At 34.2% G+C, this 12,859-nt stretch overlaps 1 protein-coding gene across 1 annotated transcript in view; it reads left to right on the top strand.

Annotated features, from left to right (window-relative positions):
* LOC138702908 (uncharacterized) overlaps positions 1-12,859 on the top strand; it is a 38,289-nt gene that overhangs the window by 929 nt on the left and 24,501 nt on the right. The gene's annotated exons all lie outside the window — the stretch shown is intronic.

Below are 12,859 nucleotides of genomic sequence, written 5' to 3'. Positions count from 1 at the left end.
AGGGTGTTTGAGAATAAGGTGCTTAGGAAAATATTTGGGGCTAAGCAGGATGAAGTTACAGGAGAATGAAGAAAGTTACACAACACAGAACTGCACGCATTGTATTCTTCACCTGACGTAATTAGGAACATTAAATCCAGACTTTTGAGATGGGCAGGGCATGTAGCACGTATGGGCGAATCAAGAAATGCATATAGAGTGTTAGTTGGGAGGCCAGAGGGAAAAAGACCTTTAGGGAGGCCGAGACGTAGATGGGAGGATAATATTAAAATGGATTTGAGGGAGGTGGGATATGATGATAGAGAATGGATTAATCTTGCTCAGGATAGGGACCAATGACGGGCTTATGTGAGGGCGGCAATGAACCTCCGGGTTCCTTAAAAGCCAGTAAGTAAGTAATAATAATAATGGTTTATTTAACCTGGCAGAAGGTATAAGGCAGAGTGCTGCATGGGAGTTAAATCGCTCGCTTGAACTCAGTCGAGTGTCGCACCCTCGAGTGAGATACGATCGGTCGTAATACGCTCGTAATAAATAGAAGCACAGTACAAGGTCATCTCACCGACAAGTCTTATCTTGTATGGAAGGCGACAGATAAGATACACATATGTTTTGCTCACACGGTAAAAATAAGGCTTTACTTTCTGCGTTTATGACAAACGTTTAATGGAACAGTCAATGGAACGTACCAAAACAGGAACATGAAGTTATAAATAAAATAGTATGAAAAACTTCGATATGCAGCCATTATTGCTAATTAATAATTATTCAATATTTGATTTACCACATATATAATATGATAGGTCCATACATAGTGTTCCGTCTATATACTGCGACAATGTAGAAACGTTTTATAAAATATTATTGATATTGCAGTAGATTAATAACAATATTAGTACAGAGATAACGTCACAGAAAATATAATAAAACGAATAATCATGCTGCACATCTGTTACAGACGCAAAGATTGATACACTAATTATTATTATTATTATTACTAGAAAACTTGATACAGTTCTTGCATTATCGTGATTGTGTTCTCGGTTTATAATAATTACATTTACATCCAATAACATCTATTAGATGTGGCAAAAACAAAATCACTCCTGTGTGGGGGAAAAAAAAAACATTTACCTACAACATTTATATTACATTTTAAAGCAAGTTTTGTAGTTGTACTATGGAGAGGTTACTTAAACACAGCAAAGTTTTGAAATGATAAACATCTATGATGTTACTACACAGTACATCACTGTAACAAGAACAAATGTCTAACGCTCGGCTTATACCGTTCGAGGATTTATCGCTCGTGACAATTTTACCCATCATGCATGTGCGCTAACTATCGGATTATGCTATGAACTACTTGGTGCTCGAGCGAAAACGTCCGATGCAGACCTCTGGTATAAGGCCTTCTCCAACACTCAACCATGAGTAAAACTGCGATACAAAAAAACGCTACAAATTTACAATGAAAATTACACTACAATTTTACACTCAAAACTGAAGTAGATAATCATAATATAATGTAAACAACAAGTCCGTAGAAATCAGACACACAGATACAAAGGAAAATGCATAATAAAATCTGAACAGTAGGTCAAAATAAATGAGACACACAAAGTATAAAAACATAAAACAATAATTATATTGATAATAATAATAATAATAATAATAATAATAATAATAATAATAATAATGGTTTATTTAACCTGGCAGAGTTAAGGCATACGGCCTTCTCCAACACTCAACCAGGAGTAAAACTACGATACAAAAAAACACTACAAATTTACAAAGAAAAGTACGTTACAATTTTACACTCAAAACTGAAGCAGGCTAGATAATCATAATAAAATGTAAACAACAAGTCAGTAGAAATCAGACATAGAGAAAGAAAGGAAAATGCATAATAAAATGTGAACAGTAAGTCAAAATAAATGAGACATACAAAGTATAAAAACATAAGACAATAATGATATTGATAATAATAATAATAATAATAATAATAATAATAATAATAATAATAATAATAATAATAATAATAATAATAATAAAGACGAATTGTAAGGAAGATTATAGGAAGGTCACGTGACTCTGAAGCCCTGCACCACTAGATCCCTGCAGGTGTAATGAACGTCTCGGTGGATTGTCCAGTACTCACCACTAGAACTCAGCTAATGAACAATTCATAAACACTTTTAACATGATTGCGAATATAATTTCATTGTTCGTTTTCCTTGTTTTCTTCTTATCTCGACGCATTCATCTCTCTCAAGCATCAAGCATGCGAGCGCGAGCACCCAGTTGTGCAACGCATCTGACCTCAAGTACTGCGGGTCCCTAAACCGCGACCTCCTGCAGTAACAAGATAATTGGGCGATGAGTTGACGGGTGCAAGTACTGCGAGGTTAGTCCGAGAGTCACGAAATGCGTACACGAGGCCATGCGTTTCCAGTTGCGTATTGACCTCACATAGGCTGACCTCACACCGATTCTGAGACGGAACGGATAGTCAGCTAATCCTTGGAGTACAAGGTCACCGCACAGTGCTTGGTAAAGCGTGGACTTAGTCCCTTTTGCTGTAGGAGGTGTAGAGTTATTCAAAAGGCAGGAAAATTTTGAAATAGCTGACTTTTTTTTAGGTAATGGTAGCTTAAAATATAACATGTTGTTTCTTGTTGTTTAGTCAACTATTCGAAAACAGGTTTGAACTTCATAAGTGACATCAATAAGCTATCCCTCATAAGGCAATTAAGGGTCCAGAGCCGAAACTTATCCAACATTTGGTCTTATTGGGTTGAGGAAAAATCCTGGGAAAAACCTCAACCTGGTAACTTGGTCCAACCAGGATTTGAATCCGGACTCGCTCGTTTCACGGTCAGGTGTGCTAACGGTTACTCCACAGCGGTGGAATAATTACAATTGATCTTTTCTGAATTACATCTAATGCTTTCTGAATTAAAATTGATCAATCTGAATTAAAGTGATGTTTTCTGATTTACAATTTGAAAGTCTAAATTACATCTGATGTTTTCTGAATTAAAATTGATCAAACTGAATTACATGTGATGTTTTCTGATTTACAATTTAAAAGTCTGAATTACATCTTATGTTTTCCCAATTAAAATTGATCAATCTGAATTTCAGTGATGTTTTCTGATTTACAATTTAAAAATCTGAATTACATCTGATGTTTCCTGAATTAAAATTGATCAATCTGAATTAAAGTGATATTTTCTGATTTACAATTTAAAAGTCTGAATTACATCTGATGTTTTCCGAATTAAAATTGATAAATCTGAATTACAATGATGTTTTCTGATTTACAATTTAAAAAATCTGAATTACATCTGATGTTTTCTGAATTAAAATTGATCAATCTGAATTAAAGTGATGTTTTCTGATTCACAACTTAAAAGTCTGAATTACATCTTATGTTTTCGGAATTAAAATTGATCAATCTGAATTACAATGATGTTTTCTGATTTATAATTAAAAAATCTGAATTACATCTGATGTTTTCTGAATTAAAATTTATCAATCTGAATTACAGTGATGTTTTCTGATTTACAATTTAAAAGTCTGAATTACATCTTATGTTTTCCGAATTAAAATTGATCAATCTGAATTACAATGATGTTTTCTGATTTACAATTAAAAATCTGAATTACAACTGATGTTTTTTGAATTAAAATTGGTCAATCTGAATTACAGTGATGTTTTCTGATTTACAATTTAAAAGTCTGAATTACATCTGATGTTTTCCGAATTAAAATTGATCAATCTGAATTACAATGATGTTTTCTGATTTACAATTAAAAAATCTGAATTACATCAGATGTTTTCTGAATTAAAATTGATCAATCTGAATTACAGTGATGTTTTCTGATTTACAATTTAAAAATCTGAATTACATCTGATGTTTTCTGAATTAAAATTGATCAATCTGAATTACAGTGATGTTTTCTGATTTACAATTTAAAAATCTGAATTACATCTGATGTTTTCTGAATTAAAATTGATCAATCTGAATTACAATGGTGTTTTCTGATTTACAATTAAAAAATCTGAATTACATGTGATGTTTTCTGAATTAAAATTTATCAATCTGAATTACAGTGATGTTTTCTGATTTACAATTTAAAAATCTGAATTACATCTGATGTTTTCCGAATTAAAATTTATCAATCTGAATTACAATGATGCTTTCTGATTTACAATTAAAAAATCTGAATTACATCTGATGTTTTCTGAATTAAAATTGATCAATCTGAATTAAAGTGATGTTTTCTGATTTACAATTTAAAGTCTGAATTACATCTGATGTTTTCCGAATTAAAATTGATCAATCTGAATTACAATGATGTTTTCTGATTTACAATTAAAAAATCTGAATTACATCTGTTTTATGAATTAAAATTGATCAATCTGAATTAAAGTGTTGTTTTCTGATTTACAATTTAAAATTTTGAATTACATCTGATGTTTTCCGAATTAAAATTGATCAATCTGAATTAAAGTGATGTTTTCTGATTTACAATTAAAAAATTTTAATTACATCTGATGTTTTCTGAATTAAAATCGATCAATATGGATTACAGTAATGTTTTCTGATTTACAATTTAAGAATCTGAATTACATCTGACGCTTTCTGAATTAAAATTGATCAATATGAATTGCAGTGATGTTTTGTGATTTACAATTTAAAAGTCTGAATTATATCTGACGCTTTGTGAATTGAAATTGATCAATCTGAATTACATTTGATGTTTTGTGAATTAAAATTGATCAATCTGATTTATATCTGAAGCTTTCTGATTTACAATTTAAAATCTGAATTAAATTTGATGCCTTCTGAATTAAAAGTGATCAATTTGAATTACAACTGACGCTTTCTTAATTAAAATTGATCAATTTGAATTATATTTTATGCTTTCTGAATTGAAATTGATCAATCTGATTTATATCTGAAGCTTTGTGACTTACAATTTAAAAATCTGAATTACATCTGACGCTTTCTGAATTAAAATTGGTCAATTTGAATTGCATATGATGCTTTCTGAATTAAAATTGATTAATTTTAACTACAACTGACGCTTTCTGAATTAAAATTGATCAATCTGAATTGCATATGATGCTTTTTGGTTTCCAATTTTAAACTCTGAATTACATCTGACCTTTTCTTAAATTCACTTGATTAATCAGAAATACAATTGATATTTTCTGAATTACAACTGGAAAAATGTAATCTTTCCTAAATCTGTCGTTCGATACTACCTCCTTTCCACCGCGATAAGGCGGTAACTCGCGGGAGAGACTGTTTTCCCCATCGAAAATTCCAATTTCCACACATCCAGATGTGAATTGAATTATCATACTACCCTTATCAGCAATTAATTTCTTATGTTATGCTTGAACCAATATTCTCCAATACGAAAGAATCAAGTGCTCTAATGCTTGCACGTAACAAACCAGCAGTGGAACGAGTATCATAGTTTGAGAAACGTTACCGTGTGCCTAGTACAGACATCCTTTCATTTTTATGTCATATCCGTTCGTTACGATTTACGCAACACGCACGTGAACTTGCGAACGAATCTCTGACGCATTGAGGTCATTTCTGCGAAGATAAATACATTTTTCCTTCCATAAACAAGGGCCTCGAGTTGTCTGATGAAGTTGTGGGACTGTCCCCCTTCATTTCTTCATATCTCTTTTCTGTTCTCGTTGCTCTCTCATCCGTGACTTGTTACCGGGGGCCAGCAATTCGGTTTCCGGTAAATCGAGTATGGTTCATGATTCATAAAACGTTTATGGGACAATTTCATTGCTCTCTCATTTTCCAAGCGATATGAAATATATCAGGATCCCATCGGTCGCCGTGGCTGAGGGATCGGTTGCTGCAGATTCCGGAAGAAAGTAAAACAAAAATGATTATTAAAGTGCTTAGCCTAATTTAAAATTATAAACCTTTTTAGAACTTCGAAAAGTAATGAAAACATGACAGTGTGCTGTAATGCAAGGCCAAGAATCGCACTGAACTAACGTGAATAATTAGTGTTTACATTTTGTTTTATAAAAGGCTTTAACTTTCAATTATCGCTGTTTAGTCAACTGTGCGAAGACAGGTTTGAACCTCATAAGTGACATCAATAAGGCATCACTCATGAGACAAATAAGCCAGGAGATAATGTGTAGGGTGTCCGTTTTAAAACGCATAACTCATGAGTTAAGTCGAGGGAAAATTGGTAAAAAAAAAAGTGTATCCTTTCATAATATGCAATATCCTTAAAAATAAGTAAAATATGTAATATATGCCAAAAATATTTATTATGAATCAAATTATGTAAAAATATGTAACTTACAACTTCGGAATAATGATCCCTTTGCTGTGATTCGCCGACATTTTAGCTTTTCTTATACCCACATATACCTATTGGAACAGCCTATAATTACATAAAATCCCGGCTAGGCTACAGTCATCACATACCGACAGGCCAATTCAAAAGGATAATAAAAAAATTATAGTTTTGATAAACGTGCATTTTAAAGCTTCATGTTGCTGTGAAAAATCTAATGATCATTGAAATTTCTCCATATTCTGTTATTGATATTTTATATACTATGTATTTCAAATTAGAGTTTGTTAATTGGATTTTTCACAACAACATGGAATTTTAAAATGTAGTTTTCTCAAAACTTTAAATTTTGAGTTGTTTATCTCTTGAACTGGCCCGTCGATATGAACTAAATTATAGGAGAAAAATTCGTTCCGGCACTTAGCGCGCCAAAGTGAGTGGTCCTGGTTCGATTCCGGTGCCGGAACGAATTTTTCTCCAATAATATAATATTTTTAATAAGATACCAAATAAAATACAATAAATCTGCATAATTCAACAGTTTTTCAGCATCATCACATACTTTTTTAAATCGCAAGAACGTCGAAAACTCAATTTTTTACACTGAAGGGGAAAAAAAAAAACGAAAATAATCTTACATTGGCTGGGCTCAAGACTTGCAAAAGTCGATTGTATATCAACAGTTGGTGAATACATGGTGGAAGGCAACCTATTACATTAACTCAGAGCGCTAATAGACCAAGTCAATGCGAACAAATGAGTTTTTATACACGTGAAATAGTTTTGAGAATGCGAAATGTAACGTGTTGAAACGCTGCAAAGAGTACTTGAGGTCATTGCTCCGCGGTGCGTGTGACTGTAACGCCAATCATCCACTCTGCAAGGCTTGCGAGAGGAGAATGTGAACAAAAACATCTCATCAGATACGTTTCGATCAAATTACTGTAGATCAAGACGTAAAATATTCAATGAATTAATTACGCAAATTGTTTGGTTTTTAACATTATTTATTACGCTATAACCACTTTAACTCTAAATTTAATACCATGAAATTTATTTAACATTTACATTATCTGTTGATTTCTTTGCTTTTTACGTAGGCTAATTACAAAATAGTAAAAAATGTACTTTCTTATACAACAAAAATATTTCCATTAAAGATTCATTAACATTTTTTATAAACTCGGAATAACATTATTATGAACACACGTTCTGCAACTCAATCTCTATTTATGTTATTATCTTTGAAGAAATTAAAAATTAAATTGTAAAATAAAATAGTTTTACAGTACTGTGTTTAGTGTTACGTATGCAATTTCATCTAAACGTATCTGATGAGACGTTTTTGTGTACATTCTCCTCTCGCAGAGTGGATGATTTCGAGTTACATTTATCCCCTCTGCTCAGCTATGTTCTCAAGAAGCACCGCTACTCTTTGCAGCGTTGCAACACGTTTCATTTCGTATTCTCAAAACTATTGGACGTAATAAAAAATTGTTTGACGAAACTTGTTCGCATTAACTTTATCTATTGCCACCGTGAATAAGTGTAATAGGTTCCCTTTCATCCTGGACAATACAAAGGAAGACAGGGAGGGAAGATTTTGCGTACGCATAGGACATGTCTATTCCCCCCCCGCTAATGTATTCCCCACATAGTCATTCTCTCTGAGCGAAAAGAAAGAAAACACGTGCTTGCGTTTTAGAGCTTTCGTTTTCCTTCCGTTCATCACATTTGTATATATTATTTTATTATGTTGAGCATAACAGAACAGCTAGCAGCCCTAGCCTATAAATTAGTGCTAGTTTTTGTGGTAATTAAAGTTCGCTTCAAGCGGCAATGACTATACGTTTAAACTAGAAAAGAAGAGAATCCATGCTCAAGCGAGAAAAGTCATTTTAATGCGACAAAATTCACAGAAGAGAAAGTTTGGTAAACACGACTAATGTTATACTTTCGATACGCCTATTCACAACATTCTTAACACTGATAATTAATTGGTCCAGGAATCGAATCTATGATCCGTTACTAAATGACTTTCAGCTTCAACACCGCAAAGTATAAGATTAACACAATTTTTATTAGGTTTAGTTTCGAATACACAATGACATAAAACAACAGTAAAGCATTTTAAATTTGCAGACTCAAAATTCGCACGCATTAAAATTCTTAACTGATCTTTTTACGACAAGTAGAGTGTGACATGTCTCCTCCTCTATGACGTCACATGAGCGCAAAAATGTCGTGATAGAAGTGTACTTAACTGGTGTGTAATAGCGAACTAATCAAGCGTGCTGCAAACAGAATTAATTGGAACTGCAACGTATATCATGTAACAGTTTAAGAAATCGCTGATCAATATGAAGCCGAAAGCTATTTAATTCTTGCAACCAACACTTACTTACTTACTCACTGGCTTTTAAGGAACCCGGAGGTTCATTGCCGCCCTCAAATAAGCCCGCCATTGGCCCCTATCCTGAGCAAGATTAATCCAGTGTCTATCATCATATCCCACCTCTCTCAAATCCATTTTAATATTATCTTCCCATCTACGTCTCGGCCTCCCTAAAGGTCTTTTTCCCTCCGGCCTCCCAACTAACACTCTATATGCATTTCTGGATTCGGCCATACGTGCTACATAATCTGCCCATCTCAAACGTCTGGATTTAATGTTCCTAATTATGTCAGGTGAAGAATACAATGCATGCAGTTCTGTGTTGTGTAACTTTCTCCATTCTCCTGTAACTTCATCCCTCTTAGCCCCAGATATTTTCCTAAGCATCTTATTCTCAAACACCCTTAACCTATGTTCCTCTCTCAAAGTGAGAGTCCAAGCTTCAAAACCGTACAGAACAACCGGTAATGTAACTGTTTTATAAATTCTAACTTTCAGATTTTTTGACAGCAGACTGGATGACAAAAGCTTCTCAACCGAAAAATAACAGGCATTTCCCATATTTATTCTGTGTTTAATTTCCTCCCGAGTATCATTTATATTTGTTACTGTTGCTCCAAGATATTTTAACTTCTCCACCTCTTCAAAAGATAAATTTCCAATTTTTATATTTCCATTTCGTATAATATTCTCGTCACGAGACATAATCATATACTTTGTCTTTTCGGGATTTACTTCCAAACCTATCTCTTTACTTGCTTCCACTAAAATTCCCGTGTTTTCCCTAATCGTTTGTGGATTTTCTCCTAACATATTCACGTCATCCGCATAGACAAGCAGCTGATGTAACCCGTTCAATGCAAACCCTCTCTGTTATCCTGGACTTTCCTAATGGCATACTCCAGAGCAAAGTTAAAAAGTAAAGGTGATAGTGCATCTCCTTGATTTAGCCCACAGTGAATTGGAAACGCATCTGACAGAAACTGACCTATACGAACTCTGCTGTACGTTTCACTGAGACACATTTTAATTAATCGAATTAGTTTCTTGGGAATACCAAATTCAATAAGAATACCATATAAAACTTCTCTGCTGTGGTCGTGCCAGAGAATCAGTCCCATTCCGAGGCTTATTTGAAGGTTTCGTAACAAGCTGTTTTTTTACGATGATGGGTTGTTAGGCCTTCGCCCAACCTCCAAGCTAGATGACCACCCCTCATCGGCTGTCCGCGACTGCTTATTCAATATATTCACAGCTACTCTCCATATCTGAGTTGCAACCAATAGGTCTAAAATTACGTACGACCTACCTGGTGTTTTTTCTGACCCCGGACACTTCTTTGTAATTTTAATTAAATTTTTGTTGTCTTATTATAATTATATTATATTTATTCATATTATTATTACCATATTGTTTTTATCTTTTATAAGAAACATCCTATTAAATTTTTATTTACTAAATGTTGAGGTAATACACTTACAATACAGATGAGATTAATTACTGCAAGTATTTATCTTCATTGTTACAGGTGTCACTGTGACAAGCTCACCTCTTATGGTATCGAACGTTGTAAAGATGCGTTAAGTAAACCCATTTTCTGTTTTTACTAGACATAATAGCCTTCACATACCCCCATAGGAAAAAGTCAGGATGGGTGAGGTTAGGGAGCGCGCAGTCCAAGGTTCCAATTTCTCTCAAAACAACAAGAAAGATATGACAAAGCTGATAAAAGTAAACATCACTGCTGTAGCTTTATTTACGTTTTAAACAAGCTCCTCCAGGGACTGGCTCATGAGTCACAAAATGCTGTAAATACTCCAATTCTCATTTCCGGTCATGGGTTCCTGCTGAAAAATCTTCACCATATCATCCTCTACATTCCCTTAGATTTTGAAAAAAAAAAAAAAAATTCAGTTACACCCTGTGTACAGAAGACACAAGGCATAGATTTTATATCACATTCAGAGAAAAAGGTAGGGAGTACTGGCCCTACAAAAGAAAATGAGATTTAAAACGAAAGAAGAGATTTCTGACGATTCTACTGAAGCACGTGGAAGGTATAGGGCCAGAGCGCGACGATGCAACTAGCACAGTTTTTCTTACCCTCACCCCGGAGGCAGACGGCAGGCAAGCAGACGTTGATAAGCGCGGGAGTGTTTGCCGAACGATGACAACTGAGCTAAGGATCTATCTGGTAACGTGTCTTCACTTCCCTTGTGGTGCCGGAAAGATGAGTGACGAGTTCAGGTCTTATTGGCTGGACTATGTAGACAGAGGGTAGAAGGGAGTTAAAAAATCTGTGGCGCCAAGGCAAAATGTGATGTCATATTTTGCAGTTTTTCATAAGCCAGAATTTAAAGATTGAAGTTCTGCATAATATCATAGCATCAAGTTTCATAACAACGTGTTAGAAAGAAAAATTATGCTGCAACCTTAAAACACAAGTACCTATACCGGTATCTATAATTCCAAAATTCCACTTGCAGTACAGCCTCCGTATGAAGATCCAACACCAACAAAGTGGATGGAATTATTGTATCGTATGAAATAATAATAGGCTAATAATAATAATAATAATAATAATAATAATAATAATAATAATAATAATGACCACCGGCGTGGCTCAGTCAGTTAAGGCGCTTGTCTGCCGGTCGGAAGTTGCGCTCGGGCGCGGGTTCGATCCCCAATTGGGCTCATTACCTGGTTAGTTTTTTCCGAGGATTTCCCCAACCGTAAGGTGAATGCCAGGTAACCTATGGCAAACATCTCGCTATCACCAATTTCATCGACACTAAATAACCTCGTAGTTGATACAGCGTCGTTAAATAACCAACTTAAAAAATAATAAAAAATAACGTGAATTTAGTGAGTATATTGTTCATGCTGCAATGCCTGCAACCTATGTTTTAGTTTAAAAATACAAGTACAAGGGCAATCAATAACTTTCCGGATTGCCCTGAACGTGGGCAACATACAGGACATACCAAACGGATAAATTATCTAGAACCAGGGAAACGCCTGGAATCTATAATAAATGCATTACTCGAAAGGCAGAGAAGACCAGCCATAAGGCGTATATGGAAAGATGTTAAGAAAAATTGCAATAGGTTCTTGACATGTTAACACAAAATCACATGTAGAAGCTCAGTTCTTAAAGACAATTTGACGCTATTTGATAAACTGACTCAACAGGCATGGAAGCAATGATCTTCAGTGACACGTGCATGTACGAATATGTTTAACGGTACAATAAATACGGGTGCAGTTCGGAAATACATTGATTGCAACTTTTATATTATTAATTTCAAATTTCCTCTTGGAGTACAACTTTCACATGTTGGTGTTCACCAACAAAATGGGAGGAAATATAGCATCGTACAAAATGCATAATAGTAATAATAATAATAATAATAATAATAATAATAATAATAATAATAATAATAATAATAATAATAGGCTAATAATAATACTAATAATAATAATAATACTTACTTGCTTACTGGCTTTTAAGGAACACGGAGGTTCATTGCCTCCCTCACATAAGCCCGCCATAGGTCCCTATCCTGAGCAAGATTAATACACTCTCTATCATCATATTTCATCTCTCTCAAATCCATTTTTCCATTTTAATATTATCTTCCCATCTACGTCTCGGCCTCCCTAAAGGTCTTTTTCCCTCCGGCCTCCCAACTAACACTCTATATGCATTTCTGGATTCGCCCATATGTGCTACATGCCCTGTCCATCTCAAACGTCTGGATTTAATGTTCCTAATTATGTCAGGTGAAGAATACAATGCGTGCAGTTCTGCATTGTGCAACTTTCTCCATTCTCCTGTAACTTCATCCCTCTTAGTCCCAAATATTTTCCTAAGCACCTTATTCTCAAACACCCTTAACCTATGTTCCTCTCTCAAAGTGAGAGGCCAAGTTTCACAACCATACAGAACAACCGGTAATATAACTGTTTATAAATTCTAACTTTCAGATCTTTTGACAGCAGACTGGATGATAAAAGCTTCTCAACCGAATAATAACAGGCATTTCCCATATTTATTCTGTGTTTAATTTCCTCCCGAGTATCATTTATATTTTGTTACTGTTGC

Source organism: Periplaneta americana, chromosome 7, assembly GCF_040183065.1.
Source record: "Periplaneta americana isolate PAMFEO1 chromosome 7, P.americana_PAMFEO1_priV1, whole genome shotgun sequence".
Classification (NCBI taxonomy): domain Eukaryota; kingdom Metazoa; phylum Arthropoda; class Insecta; order Blattodea; family Blattidae; genus Periplaneta; species Periplaneta americana.
Note: the sequence above shows the minus strand (reverse complement) of the source record. Positions and strands in the feature narration are given on the sequence as shown.